The sequence below is a fragment of the Triticum aestivum genome, chromosome 5B (genome assembly GCF_018294505.1).
Source record: "Triticum aestivum cultivar Chinese Spring chromosome 5B, IWGSC CS RefSeq v2.1, whole genome shotgun sequence".
Taxonomy (NCBI): Eukaryota; Viridiplantae; Streptophyta; class Magnoliopsida; order Poales; family Poaceae; genus Triticum; species Triticum aestivum.
In genome coordinates this window covers 357,489,166-357,503,510 of record NC_057807.1, presented here as the reverse complement: position 1 = coordinate 357,503,510, position 14,345 = coordinate 357,489,166, and positions in this window count along the sequence as shown.

Here is a 14,345-nt window from a genome sequence, read left to right as displayed (position 1 = left end):
TCAAGGCAACATCACTCCGGCTGGAAACGTCAATTTTCCTCCCCTCATCGACGAACAAGATGTGATCACTGTGAGTAAAGTTTTTTCTCCAGAGCAAGTGGCTGTGATTGAAAGTCTTGTTAGTAAGGGTAATGTGATGGCATACAATTATTTTGTGGCTAGTGCTAATGCTCAGAAAAATATGCCTCCATCATCTAGTCGTACTGTTGGTATATCTGAAAACCCTAGTCCAATTTTACCTACTTCATCGGCACCACCTATGCAACAACAATATAATATGCCGTTGAATTTTTACCCTAGTCAAACCAACCAGCTTGTGACTACACCTACATACCCTAATCCTATTATGAGTGTGCCCAATTTGGCGTCAACGCCAAATCATTTTGTCACACCACCCATAGGTGCAAATATGTTTGGTCTTCCGCCGAATTATGGTTCGGCGCCCATCCCACAAGTTGCACCAATAGCTAGTACTCAGGTTGCTCCTATGTCATTGCCACAAACATCTTCATCTACCTCGGATCCAATTTTAGCTAAATTAAGGGAGGATTTGCATAAGATGTTTCTAGAAACGTTCGGAAACGAGCCGAAAGTAAAGAGTCATGTGTATCAAAAGCCTTATCCTCAACACTTCGATGCAATTTCTTACCCTCAAGGTTATAAGGTTCCTGATTTTGTTAAATTTAGTGGTGAGGGTCCAAAAACAACTTGGGAGCATGTGAGTCAGTATCTAGCACAGTTGGGTGAAGCAGGTTCCATAGAAGAGTTGAAAGTGCGTTTATTTCCCTTGTCTTTAACTAGTACCGCATTTTCATGGTTTGCTGCTTTACCACATGGCTCAATTCTCCTATGGTCGCAATTAGAGCAAAAGTTTCATGATCACTTTTATAGCGGCGATAATGAGCTAAAGTTGTCACATCTTACATCGGTTAGGCAGAAACATGATGAATCGCTCACCGATTACGTCAAGAGATTTAGAGATATAAAGAACCGATGTTATAGCTTAGTGATAACTGAGAGAGACTTGGCGGATCTTGTTCTTAATGGTTTAAAAACTCACATTAAAGAGAGGTTGGAAAGTTATGAGTTTTTGAATATTAACCAAGTCTTGCAAAAGGCGTTGGCTCAAGAGAGTCGAAGTAAAGAGGTTCATAGGTCTACAACCGATCGTCCTAGAATGCATATGATTGAACACAATGATGATAATTCAGACAATGAGGTTGATGTCTATACTACTGAATTCGTTTGGTCCTCAAAGGCCAAACCCTATATGTGCAATGCTCTTAAGCCGATTCGCAAGAATCGTGATGAGGATATGAGGTTCACTTTTGATATATCAAAGTGTGATAAAATATTTGATGCTTTCTTGCAAGACAAGATGATTAGAATATTACACACCATACCGCCGTTTGAGGAGCTAAAACGGCGTGCTTATTGCAAGTACCATAATTCATTTTCTCATGCTACTAATGATTGCAATGTTTTTCGATGACAGATACAATCGGCCATTAATGACGGACGATTGAATTTTGCTGAGATGCAAGTTGATAAACAGCCCTTTCCGATGAACACCATGGACTTGGAGGGAAAGAAAATGTTAATTCGGCCTAGCATAGCCGAATCTGCTAATAAAGATAATGTTGTTATTGGTGAACCCAGGAAAGGCAAGGAGGGCGAGAAAGTCTTGGGAAGAGAGGTTGTGCTTGATAAGCAACCCGATGGCAAGGAAGTATTGAAGATCACCATAAAAAATCCCGTACCCGGGGGGCAACCACAAGTACAAGAAGATACTCATGTTAAATTTATCAAGCCCAAGAATTCAGAAGTTGGCAAGTGGGGAAAGAGTGAAGCTAAGCACAAGCGAATCAAGCCAACTTTTGATATGCTGCCATCCAAATATGCAAGTCAAGCGGCCGGTGCTAGCTCTAATCGGCCATCACATTTGAAGCGTTCAAGATCGCTTCCGGAGCAAGAGTTTCAACGCTATGCAAGGCCATATGGGTCATGGGCACCGACACCATGGATGTCACAACCCTCCTATGCACCATATTACATGAGAGACTTCAATGGAGGATGGGGGCAGCCCCCAATGGCTCCTTATGCTTTCCATATGGGGTGGACAACACCTAGAAGGCCTGCTCGCGAGAGGCTTTGTACACCCAAGGCCGTTTGAGTTATGGTGCTAATCGGCCAATAAAAAATTCTCCAAGTGAGGCCAATAAAAAAGTGTGGCGTGTTAAGTCACCTAATGCGGAAATTTCAGAATGCGACAAGCAAAAGGAGATCAAAAAGGCAGTTGTTGGTAATCTGGTTACTTCTAATGGTGATATTGTTATTGTTCAGCAGGGTTCCATGGTTGATGATCATGAGGCGAGCACAAGCAAGGCCAAACCAAGGGATCCCAAATATACTCAACCTAAGTGGTGTCCTCCTGGTTTAACTAAGACCATGAAAACGAGGTTACAACGCATGAGGAACCACGAGAAGGTAGAACACAAAGAGGAGAGGCAAAGGGACGAATTGTTTAGTGAAATTCGGCCCATAGCACTCACAAAACAAGTGTGGAGGCCTAAACAAAAACAAAACACAGATGCTTCTACATTAGTTGCAGCAACACCTTCACCACCAAAAGAGGATGATGTGACCCCTATTACATCGTCTACACTACCTGAAACATCCCCTTCAATTGAGGAATCTTTAAGCCCAATATACACATTGGGAGATGAAGATGAGATGGTGGATTACGAATCTACGCCGGTTCGGGAAGGTATGGATATTAATATGGTATATTACTTACCTGCCGAGTTTCGTGCTATAGGTGAAGAAGGGGAGGTAGCCCAGCTGAATTTTGGTCCTAAGAATGCTATTTTTGAGAAGCCAAGAGAAGCGGTGAAACACTTGAAGTCATTGTACCTCAAAGGTAATATTAACGGATTGCCGGTTGCTAGGATGCTCGTTGATGGTGGTGCTGTGGTAAATCTTATGCCCTACTCGGTCTTCACAAAGTTGGGGTTAGATGATGATGCATTGATGAAGACCAATATGGTACTTAATGGATTCGAGGGTAAAGAAAAGACAGAGGCCAAAGGTGTGATGTGCATGGAACTCACCGTGGGAAGCAAAACTTTGGCCACCACATTCTTCATCGCCGAGGTGCAAGGTAACTATAATGTTATATTAGGTCGCGATTGGGTTCATGCTAACCAATGTGTGCCGTCTACCATGCATCAATTTTTAATACAATGGATCGATGATGAGGTAGAAATCATTCACGCGGATAATTCGGCTTGTGTTGCTTTGGCCGATGCATCGGTGGATTGAAATCATCCCGATGTAACTTGCTTAATACGGCGTGACCTCTCGGAGTTTAATTTCCTTAGTGCTACAAGGAACGGGTTCGTTCCCATCTCTTTACAGTCGATTGGTGGTAATCGGTTACAAGGTATGATGTGAACAAGAAGTTAAAATCAACGGCCGATATATAACTACCGCCCTTAGCATAAACATGGCCGATACATAATTATCGTCCTGAGAAAAATAAATGGCCGATGGAGTGTTGACATCATCCTTAGAACAAATTATTTTTCGGCACGCAAGTTTTGCCGAAAAACAGGGGGGCATGTGTTGACACCAGATTTTTGCACGGTCAATAACTTATTTAAGATGGTCTCAAATGGAGAAGTGATCTTCATGAAAGAGTTCTGTATTGTTGATATGAACATCTTTGAAGTTTGGGTCATCGCCGTCCGATTTCATCTCGAAGGCCGAAACTATGCTCAAAGTACTAAGAACTTATATTCAGAGTACAGTTTGGCCGATTAAGCCCCCAAGACGACCTCAAATGGAAAAATGATCTACACGGATTATCTTCGTCTCGTCGAAACGATCGATTTTGATATAAAAATCGTCCAAATCCGAGTTCGTATGCAAAAGTTAGAGCAATCGGAGTGCAGCCCTGTCACGAGGCGAAATATGGCGCGCCCCACCAGACGCCATGTCTGATTGGTAGCGCGAGTAAAGAGATCTTTTGCGCGAGCTATTTGACCCTCAAGATGACCTATGATCAAGAAATGTTCAACATGAAAGTTGTTCGTATCGTCGAAACGGTCAAGATTGCTTTTGGACTCATTTTCATCCGAGATCGTTTACCACCACAAAAAAGACCCGCAAGGTGCAGCCAGTTTAAACCGAATAGTTTTGGAAAGTTCGGACAAGACCAATCCGAATTTGACAAGGGTTTTGGACGTGAATCCAAGCCTTTTCCTTGCACGGGGAGTCCAGCCGCCTCTTATATACCTAAGGGGTGACGGCCGATTGAATAACAACACACAATCGAACAATCAATCTACTTTTTACCCTAGTTTTACATCCCTCCCTTGTTCTTTCTCTCTCGTTCTTCGTTCGTTCTTCGTGTTGAAGGGCAGCGATCCTCGAGGCTCTAGGGGCGGGCGAACCAACCTAGGGCAGCCCATAGCCGCCGCGCATCCAGACGGGGTCCCTCCCGGGCGCGTGGGGTTTCGGGTGCTCAAAAGCGCCCGCGGGATTGCTTGCGTACCGCGCTTCCGGACGGGTCTCCTTCGACGTGAGCCGTGGTGCATCATCCTCGGCATCGGAGGTACACGGTGACGTGTTCATGTGTGAACAGATGATTCAAGTTCAAGTTCCAGGAAGGACGTTCATGCCCGTCACTGAGCCCATAGAGTTTTCCTTTGATGCACCAACCTGGAGTTTAGGAAAGAGCATGGCAGCCCACATTACCATGGGACACATTGGAGAAGTTTACCACAAGGATCTCAAGGACACTATCTACCAGATTTTTGTGGGCGCCGAGATGAGCAATGGGAGATGTCAGCACCAGGAAGGATAGATCAATTGCATCATCCAGGAGTTAAACCAGCACATTCGTCACCAGGAGAACCAGATGTGCGCAGGCATGATAGATCTGAAGAAGGCTATGACCAAGATCACGGAGTTGGAGGCAGAATTCAAGTCTACATGCGATGGTTATGAGGAGGAAATAGCAACACTCATGGAGAAGAATGATGATCTGAAGAAGAAGCTAAAGGTGTTTATGGGATTCCCCGCAACTGGAGAAGAAGACGTTGATTGCACTTGCCCGAAGAACTACATCATCATAGACGACACCAACTCGGACCCAGATGATAGCGATGATGACTTTTTTGATGAAGATGGAGCAGATATCATGGAGTCTTCGACCGGGCAGTTTTTCTAGTCGACCACCATAACAGTAGTAGTATACCCCATGTATATAGTATAGTTCGACCACTTTTGTAATGATAGTTAGACCGTTGTATGCCCTTGTTTGATTGATTGAAGTGATATTGATTGAATTTGTCTCATGTGCATATGGGTAGTGGTTCCTCTATAGACCTCATTCTATTCTATATTCTCATCTTTTCTAAACCCTCAGATGCCTCCAAGATGTGACAATGGATTTGCTTTCCCACCGGAGCTCACCCAGTTGATCCAGCAGCAAAATGCATTAATGAAGATCCTAGTCCAGAATCAGAATCAGGGGAACAACAACAACAACCCACCCCCACCACCACCTGTTGATCACTTAGCCCGTTTCTTGAGGCTGAATCCGCCGGTGTTTTCCAGTAGCACCGAGTCGATAGTTGTAGATGATTGGCTCCGCAAGATGGGAAGGGAGTTGACCACTGCAGGATGCACAGATGTGGAGAAGGTGTGTTTTGCCGCACATCATCTTGATGGACCCGCGGCATCATGGTGCGAGAATTTCTCAGCCACTTATCCCATTGACACTGTCACATGGGATTAGTTCCAGCAGGCTTTCCATACTGCTCATGTTTCAGCAGGAGCTATGGCCATGAAGAAGCGTGAGTTTCACAACTTGCGCCAAGGAGGACGTACTGTTGGCCAGTATGTGGATGACTTTAGTAAGTTAGCATGTTATGTCCCAAATGACGTTGCTACAGATGCAGCTAAGCAGGAGAAGTTTCTGGAAGGACTGAATGATGAGCTGAGCATGCAGTTGATGGTAGCAACCTTCAGAAATTACCAGGAGTTGGTAGATAGAGCTCTCATGATTGAAGGGAAGCAGCAGCAGATTGACAGCCATAAGAGGAAGTATGGACAAGGGAAGTACAATTCTGGAGCTCAGCAGAAGCCTCGTTTTACCCTGAACTCGGGAGGATATTTTCAGCATACTCATGGAGGAGGTGGTTCGCACAACCATAGTGGCCCCAAGAATGGTAATGGGAATGGAGGAAGCAACGGACAGAACCGCACCAACCCATCAACACCGGCCAAGAGGGATCTGAGTCGCATCACCTGTTATAAATGCCAGAAGACTGGACATTATGCCACTGAATGTCCTAAAGCAAAGAATGGGAACGGCAATGGGAGTTCTGGAAAGAAGCCCAATCCATTCAACAAAGGACAGGTGAACCACGTTAGCATGGAGGAGGTTGAAGCCCAACCAGATGCAGTAATAGGTAAGTTTTTAGTTAAGACATTTACTGCAATCGTTCTTTTTTATACTGGTGCATCGCATTCATACATATCAAGGGGATTTGTGGATAAGTATAACCTGCCAACCCAAGCCCTTAGGTCACCCATGTTAGTAACCTCGCCAGGAGCAGAGTATATGGCTAGTCTATGGTGTTATCGGTTACCCTTAAGGATTGGTAACTACGTGTTTCCCTCAGACCTAATAGTATTGGAATCGCAAGGACTGGATGTGATATTACGCATGGATTGGTTATCGAAGTATGGAGGGAACATTGAATGCGCCAGTAAGTCGATTTTGCTTACCACACCAGAAGGAAGAAGGATCAAGTATGTATCCCGACATGTGCCAAAGAGGACTCAAGTAAATTCCTTAACATGAGTTGTACAGGAGGAAGTACCAGTGGTGAAGGATTTTCCTAACGTTTTTCCAGAGGAGTTGCCAGGCATGCCACCGGATAGCCATTGAGTTTTTGATTGAGCTTTTGCCAGGCACGGGGCCTATTTCTAAGAGACCGTACAAGATGCCCGCAAAAGACTTGGAGGAAATTAAGAAGCAGATTAAGGAGTTACTGGATAAAGGCTATATTCGGCCAAGTTCGTCACCTTGGGGATCGCCAGTGCTTCTAGTAGAGAAGAAGGATGGATCGTTAAGGATGGTTGTTGATTATCAAGGATTGAATGAAGTAACAATCAAGAACAAGTACCCACTACCGATGATCAATGACTTGTTTGACCGATTGCAAGGAGCTAAGGTATTTTCCAAGATCAATCTGCGATCAAGATACCATCAGTTGAAGATTCGAGAGCAGGATATACCTAAGACGGCTTTTACCACCAGGTACGGGATGTATGAGTATACCGTTATGTCATTTGGTCTGACTAACGCACCTTCCTATTTCATGAACATGATGAACAAGGTGTTTATGGAGTTTCTGGATAAGTTCGTCGTGGTGTTCATTGATGATATTTTGGTCTACTCTAAGAATGAAGAAGAGCATAAGGAGCATTTGTGTTTGGTACTGGAGAAGCTCAGAGAACATCAGTTATATGCCAAGTTTAGCAAATGTGAGTTTTGGTTGAAGGAAGTTGGATTTCTCGAACATGTTATATCCGGAGAAGGGATCACAGTAGACCCCACCAAAGTTGTCATTGTGACAAATTGGGAAGCCCCAACAACAGTTGGAGAGATCCGGAGTTTTCTTGGACTTGCAGGATACTACCGGAGGTTCATTGAGAATTTCTCGAAGATTGCAAAGCCCATGACGGAGTTGTTGAAGAAAGACACCAAGTTCAAATGGACAGAGGAATGTGAGGCTAGTTTCCAGGAGTTGAAGAAATGTTTGGTTACATCACCAGTGTTAATTCGGCCAGATCAGCGCAAGGATTATGAAGTATATTGCGACGCTTCTCGTCGAGGACTTGGAGCAGTGTTGATGCACGAGGGAAGAGTTGTTTCGTATGCCTCACGACAGCTTAAGCCCCATGAGTTAAATTATGCTACGCATGATTTGGAGTTAGCAGCCGTTGTGCATGCATTGAAGACATGGAGGCATTTTCTCATCGGAAACCATTGTGAGGTGTACACAGATCACAAGAGTTTGAAGTACATCTTCACACAGAAGGAGTTGAATCTCAGGCAAAGGAGATGGTTGGAGCTCATCAAGGATTATGATATGATATTGCATTACCACCCCGGAAAGGCTAACGTAGTAGCCGATGCATTGAGCCGCAAGAGCCATGTCAACACCCTCATGACCGGAGAGTTACCAAAGGAGTTAGCCGAGGACCTTCGCGAGCTATGTTTGGAGATAGTTCCGAGAGGCTATGTAGCGGCATTGGAGGTTCAGTCTACTTTGATGGATAAGATCAGAGAAGCCCAGAAGACTGACAAGGAGATTGACGAGATAAATGAGAAGCTGAGCAAAGGAAAAGCTAAAGGTTTTCGTGAGGATGAGCACGATACCTTATGGTTTGAAGACCGCATTTATGTGCCTAATGACCCGGAGATCAGGAAGTTGATTCTACAAGAGGCCCATGATTCGCCATACTCGATTCACCTAGGAAATAGCAAGATGTATTTGGATTTGAAGGACACTTTCTGGTGGAATGGAATGAACAAGGATATTGCGGAGTATGTAGCCGTTTGTGATGTATGTCAGAGAGTGAAGGCAGAGCATCAGAAGCCAGCAGGATTGTTACAGCCATTGTCGATACCCGAATGGAAGTGGGATAAGCTAGGCATGGATTTTATCACGGGATTGCCCAGGACTCGTTCAGGCTATGACTCGATATGGGTTGTAGTCGATCATTTGATGAAGGTAGCTCATTTCATCCCAGTAAAGATCACTTACACCAGTGCTAAGTTGGCAAAGATATACATGACCAGGATCGTATGTCTGCATGGAGTTCTGAGGAGTATTGTATCAGATAGAGGAACCGAGTTTACCTCAAAGTTCTGGAATCAGTTGCATGAAGCTTTGGGTACCAGGCTAGAGTTTAGTACAGCCTTTCATCCGCAGACAGATGGACTGATCGAGAGAGTCAATCAGATTTTGGAGGACATGTTGATAGCTTGTGCGCTAGATTATGGATCTAGTTGGGATGACAATTTGCCATATGTGGAGTTCTCTTACAACAACAGTTATCAATCCAGTTTGAAGATGGCCCCTTTCGAAGCCTTGTACGGAAGGAGGTGCAGATTTGATTAAGGAGTCTGAACAGAAGGTGAAGTTAATTCGCGATAGGCTCAAGGTAGCCCAGTCCAAGCAGAAGAGCTACGCAGATTCTAAATGCAAGGAGACAGTTTACGAAGTCAGAGACAGAGTTTATCTACGTGTATCTCCACTTCGAGGAGTTAAGCGTTTTGGAGTTAAAGGAAAGTTAGCGCCACATTTTGTCGGACCATACAGAGTTTTGGAGCGTATGGGAGAAGTTGCTTACAAGTTGGAATTGCCCGAAGGATTGTCAGGAGCTCACGATGTGTTCCACATTTCCCAGTTGAAGAAGTGCCACGCAGAGATGGCTGATATACCGCTAAGAGATACAGTGCCACTGGAGGCGATTCAGTTGGACAGTGATTTGACCTACGAGGAGAAACCAGTCAAGATTCTCAAGTATGCCAGCCGAGTCACCCGCAGCAAGGTTATCAAGTTTTGCAAAGTTCAGTGGAGCAACCATACCGAGGATGAAGCCACTTGGGAGCGAGAAGAAGATCTACGGAAGGACCACCTTCACCTATTTTCTAGCCAACCCGAATATCGAGGGTGAGATTCCTCTTAAGGGGGGTAGGTTTGTAACATCCCAAATTTTCAATTTGGAATGTTATACATTAGATCATCATTGCATATCATATCTTATTGCATTTCGGCTTGATCCTAGAAATTTTACGCAACTCAAGCACCCACGGAGAGAGTTGGGGATTTCGTTGTTTTCATATTTGAGTTCTCTCAAATTTTGAAAATAGGATCATTTGATTTTAATTATTTTATCTTCAATTATTTCCATTACAAAAAAATGAGAGAGGGAATAAAATGACTTTCCCAAAATAAAGAAATATTGAGGATTTGATAATACAATCAAATAAGATTTTATTTTGGAGTGTTTTGCTATTTTATTTGAATTTAGGAAAAATGTGCGATTTTCAAAATTGCATTTAGGCCCCAAATAAATGTTCACCTTGTCCAGCTTGATTTTAGAAGTCGCGAAAAACTTATTTTGGGATTTTTGGAGTCCATTTAGTATTTCTTTTATTTCTTTTTCTGCACGTAATGTTAAAAAAACTGCCTTTGGGTCGTGCCCGAGCGGGACTCCGCCCGGGGGCTTTATAAGCCGCCACCCCGACGCCCGCCAGCCCAACCCGCCAGCCCAAACTGCAGCCGCCGCCGCCGCCCCGCCGCCTGATGCCGCCACCCGACCCCCGCCGCCGCCCCGCCGCCCCGCCGCCCCTCGCCGGAGTAGCCGCCGCTGCCGGAGCTGAACCGCACCCCGAGGTAGCCACCGGTTTTTCTTATAAAACCGATGGGTTTTTTCGAAACCGTAGATCTGTTTTTTTATTAGATCTAGTTCAGTTTTATTTTTTTACGGTTTAGTCTATTTAGCGGACGTTCGTCCATACATTCGTTTTAGCAAATGGTTTTTGTCGTTTAGCCGCAGACAGCGAACGTTCATTCGTTAGCCTATTCGTCCGTTTTCTTTTTCTCGGATTTTCCGCGATTATTTCTGATCCAATTTTCGTTTTAGTATAACTTTTCGCTCGTTTATCAGAATCAGGTGATTCAAGTGCCTAGAGTTTCGTATCGAAACCCTCTATCCGTTTAACCAACTCAAACAAGTTTTTCCTACTGTAAAATTTGACCTAGGTCCAGATTAGTAAACGAAGCTTGTTTCTTTCGCCGTTTGAGTTTCGTTGCTTCGTTTGATTTGATTCTTTTTGCAAACCGGAGTTCTTAAGTTGAACTTTCTAGTTAGACCTCTTATTTGAGTTTTACCTATGCATTAGAGTAGTGCTTATTGTATGCTTGTTTGTTTGCGATAGAGTACCCGGAGTGCGCCGCTTGCTACTTCAAATCTCTAGGTTTCACGGATCATCAGCAAGGCAAGTAACACTTTGATCATACCTCTTTACTACCCAGTTTTATTGCATCAGATCAATCCTTCAAACAATTGCATGATTAGGATCTAATTAATATGTGGGTTTTGGGAAGTAGATGAGGTAGAACCTATTACCTATTTTATTATCAAACCTTTGGGAGTTACTTCTGCATTTGCTTATATTGCTATGCTATGCTAGTAGACGTGGATTGGGTGAGTGTATCCATGACAGATGTGAGATTGTTAAATTAATGGTTTACTTAAGGTGGCAACATAAATTCACATCTGAGTGGATTGAGGCACCTGGTGAACCCAGTGTTGCCTGTATTTTTGGAAATCCCGGGGTACTGTGTGATTCTCCTATGGACCACCACCCAGGCTCAAAGGGATCATGAGATTATTCATGCTAGAAACTTCCATGTGCAGCCGCAAGCTTCTATGGGCTCTAGCATAGTTGATTAAGTTGCGTGAGCTCTTGAAGAGGTAGACTAGCAGATGTAGGGGATGTAGGTTGGTACGGTCTACCCGGAGTAGAGAGTTAATGCTTCTGAAAGGCTGTGTCTCGGTCATACATTTCTCAAACACCATGTAGTGCGAGAAATCAAGTGGGGGAGATCGAGTCTTGCGGGGAAAAGTGCGCAAACCTCTGGAGAGTGTATAAACTAATCATGGTTAGTCGTGTCCCCGGTTATGGACGTTTTGAGTATCTAGTACCTGGATTATCATGTGAATCTCATCATGTTACTTAATTTAATTTTGTTGGGTTAATGATGATGCTTAATTGGGATTGAGTTGGAGTACCCTTCTCAATGTTTAACAACCATCATGATAGTTAAACAAAATTTATTCCTTTGTAGTAGGGAAAAATTGGCTTTATGCAAAACTGTAACCATAGAGCTTTTCCACCAGCCATATATGCATGTAGAACAGCATTATTCTGTTCATTACTCTCTATGTGTTACATGCCAGCATATTCCATGTGCTGACCCATTTTCGGGTTGCAACGTTCATGTTGCAGACTTTTCAGACGACGAGTAAGGAGCCTTTTAGGTCGTGGTTCTATACTTCATGATGCAGTTGGAGTTGATGGACTCACTTATCTTCCAAGCCTTCCGCTGTTATCGTTATTAGATGGCCTTAAGCCATATTTATTGTTCTCTTTTGAGACATTCGATGTAATAAGTGTGTGATTGCTACTCTGTTATAAACCCTTCAAGTACTGTGCGTGTCAGCATTACCGATCCAGGGATGACACTGATGCACGAAGATCAGACTGTTTGCGGTCTGGTCACTACTGTATGCCTTTTGGTTTATGTGCTCATGAGGTCTAAGGTAATGTTCCCAAACATGTAGCACACGCACTAAAGCATACAATTCTTTGTCATATATGGGGTAGTTAAGTTGAGCACCGGAGAGTTTTTCACTAAAATATGCAATGGCTCGTTTTTCTTGCATCAAGACTCCGCCAATTCCGGTACCACTTGCATAACAATGAACCTTGAAAGTTTTCTCAAAGTTGGAAAAAGCAAGAATCGGAGCATGAGTAAGCAAAGACTTGAGCTCATCAAAAGCGGTGGATTGCAAAGATCCCCAAACAAAAGGAGCATTCTTCTTACTCAAGGCATGCAAAGGAGCGGCAATTGTGCTAAAGTTTTTCACAAAGCGGCGGTAAAATCCTGCGAGACCAAGAAAACTGCGCACTTGTTGCAAATTGGTGGGTTGGGGCCAAGTTTTAATTGCCTCAATCTTAGATTCATCAACATGGACACCCTTGGAAGAGACAACAAAACCCAAGAAAACCACTTTGTCAACACCAAACGTGCATTTTTTCAAGTTTGCATAAAGGCGTTCCTTGCGAAGGGTTTGCAAAACAGTTCGAACATGATTAATATGCTCTTTCATGGTTTTGCTAAACACAAGGATATCATCAAAGTAAACCACAACAAAGACTCCAATATGAGGTCGAAGCACATGATGCATAAGACGCACGAAAGTACCGGGAGCTTCCGACAAACCCATAGGCATAACTAACCACTCATATAAGTCAAATTTTGTTTTGAAAGCAATTTTCCATTCATCACCCTCTTGTATGCGGATTTGATAATAGCCACTTTTAAGATCAATTTTTGAAAAAAAGTTGGATCCACTAAGTTCATCAAGCATATCATCTAGGCGAGGAATGGGATGCCTATAGCGAACGGTAATAGCATTTATAGGTCTACAATCGGAACACAAGCGGAAACTTCCATCGGGTTTAGGTACAAGTATAACAGGAACGGCACAAGGGCTTAAGCTTTTGCGTACATGACCGTTGTCGATGAGTTGTTGTACTTGCCGTTGAATTTCCTTTGTTTCTTCGGGGTTGACACGGTATGGAGCTTTGTTTGGTAGTGGCGCTCCGAGGATGAGGTTGATTCGATGCTCAATGCCTCGTAGTGGAGGTAGACTCGGAGGTAGCTCATCGGGGAAAACATCTTGGAATTCCTGCAAAAGAGATTGAAACACTAAAGGTAGATCGTGAGAGGTGTTAGTTTTTGGTTCTCCATCCTTGCACACAAGGACAAAGTGCATAACACTCGATGGGTTCTCACACACTTCTCTCATTTCACTTTTTGTGGCAAATAGGATGAGGTTTTTCTCTCTAGGCGAAGAGGCGCTCAAGTTTGGCTTGTGGCTCTCACTCACTTTTGGGTGCATCACTTTCTCACTCTTCTCTCCATGATGGGTGGCTTGCTTGTCGGCTATCACTTGACTAGGAGACATAGGTCGTAACACATATTCCTTCCCTTTCATTTTGAAGCTATAGTAGTTGGTGCGCCCATTGTGGATGACTCCACAGTCGAATTGCCATGGTCTACCAAGAAGGAGGTGGCAAACAGTCATTGGTACCACATCACACTCCAAAGTGTCCTCGTATGCACCAATTTTGAAGGAGACTTGGACAGTATGCTCGACTCGAATAGTGTCGGAGTCACTTAGCCATTGAACCTTATAGGGGTGCGGGTGCTTCCTCTTGACCAATTGAAGCTTGGAGCATAGTTTTTCGCTTGCCAAGTTGTGACAACTACCTCCATCGATGATGACCTTGATGGACCTTCCATTGATGTCGGCCTTTGTGTGGAAGATGTGGCATCGTTGGTCTTCTTCTTGTTGATTTTGAAGAGCCAAGACTTTGGAGACAACGAGAGCGGGGCTCGAATCCTCATCACAAAAGACTTGATCATCTTCATCCTCATTCACGCACCGGTGCATGGCCACTT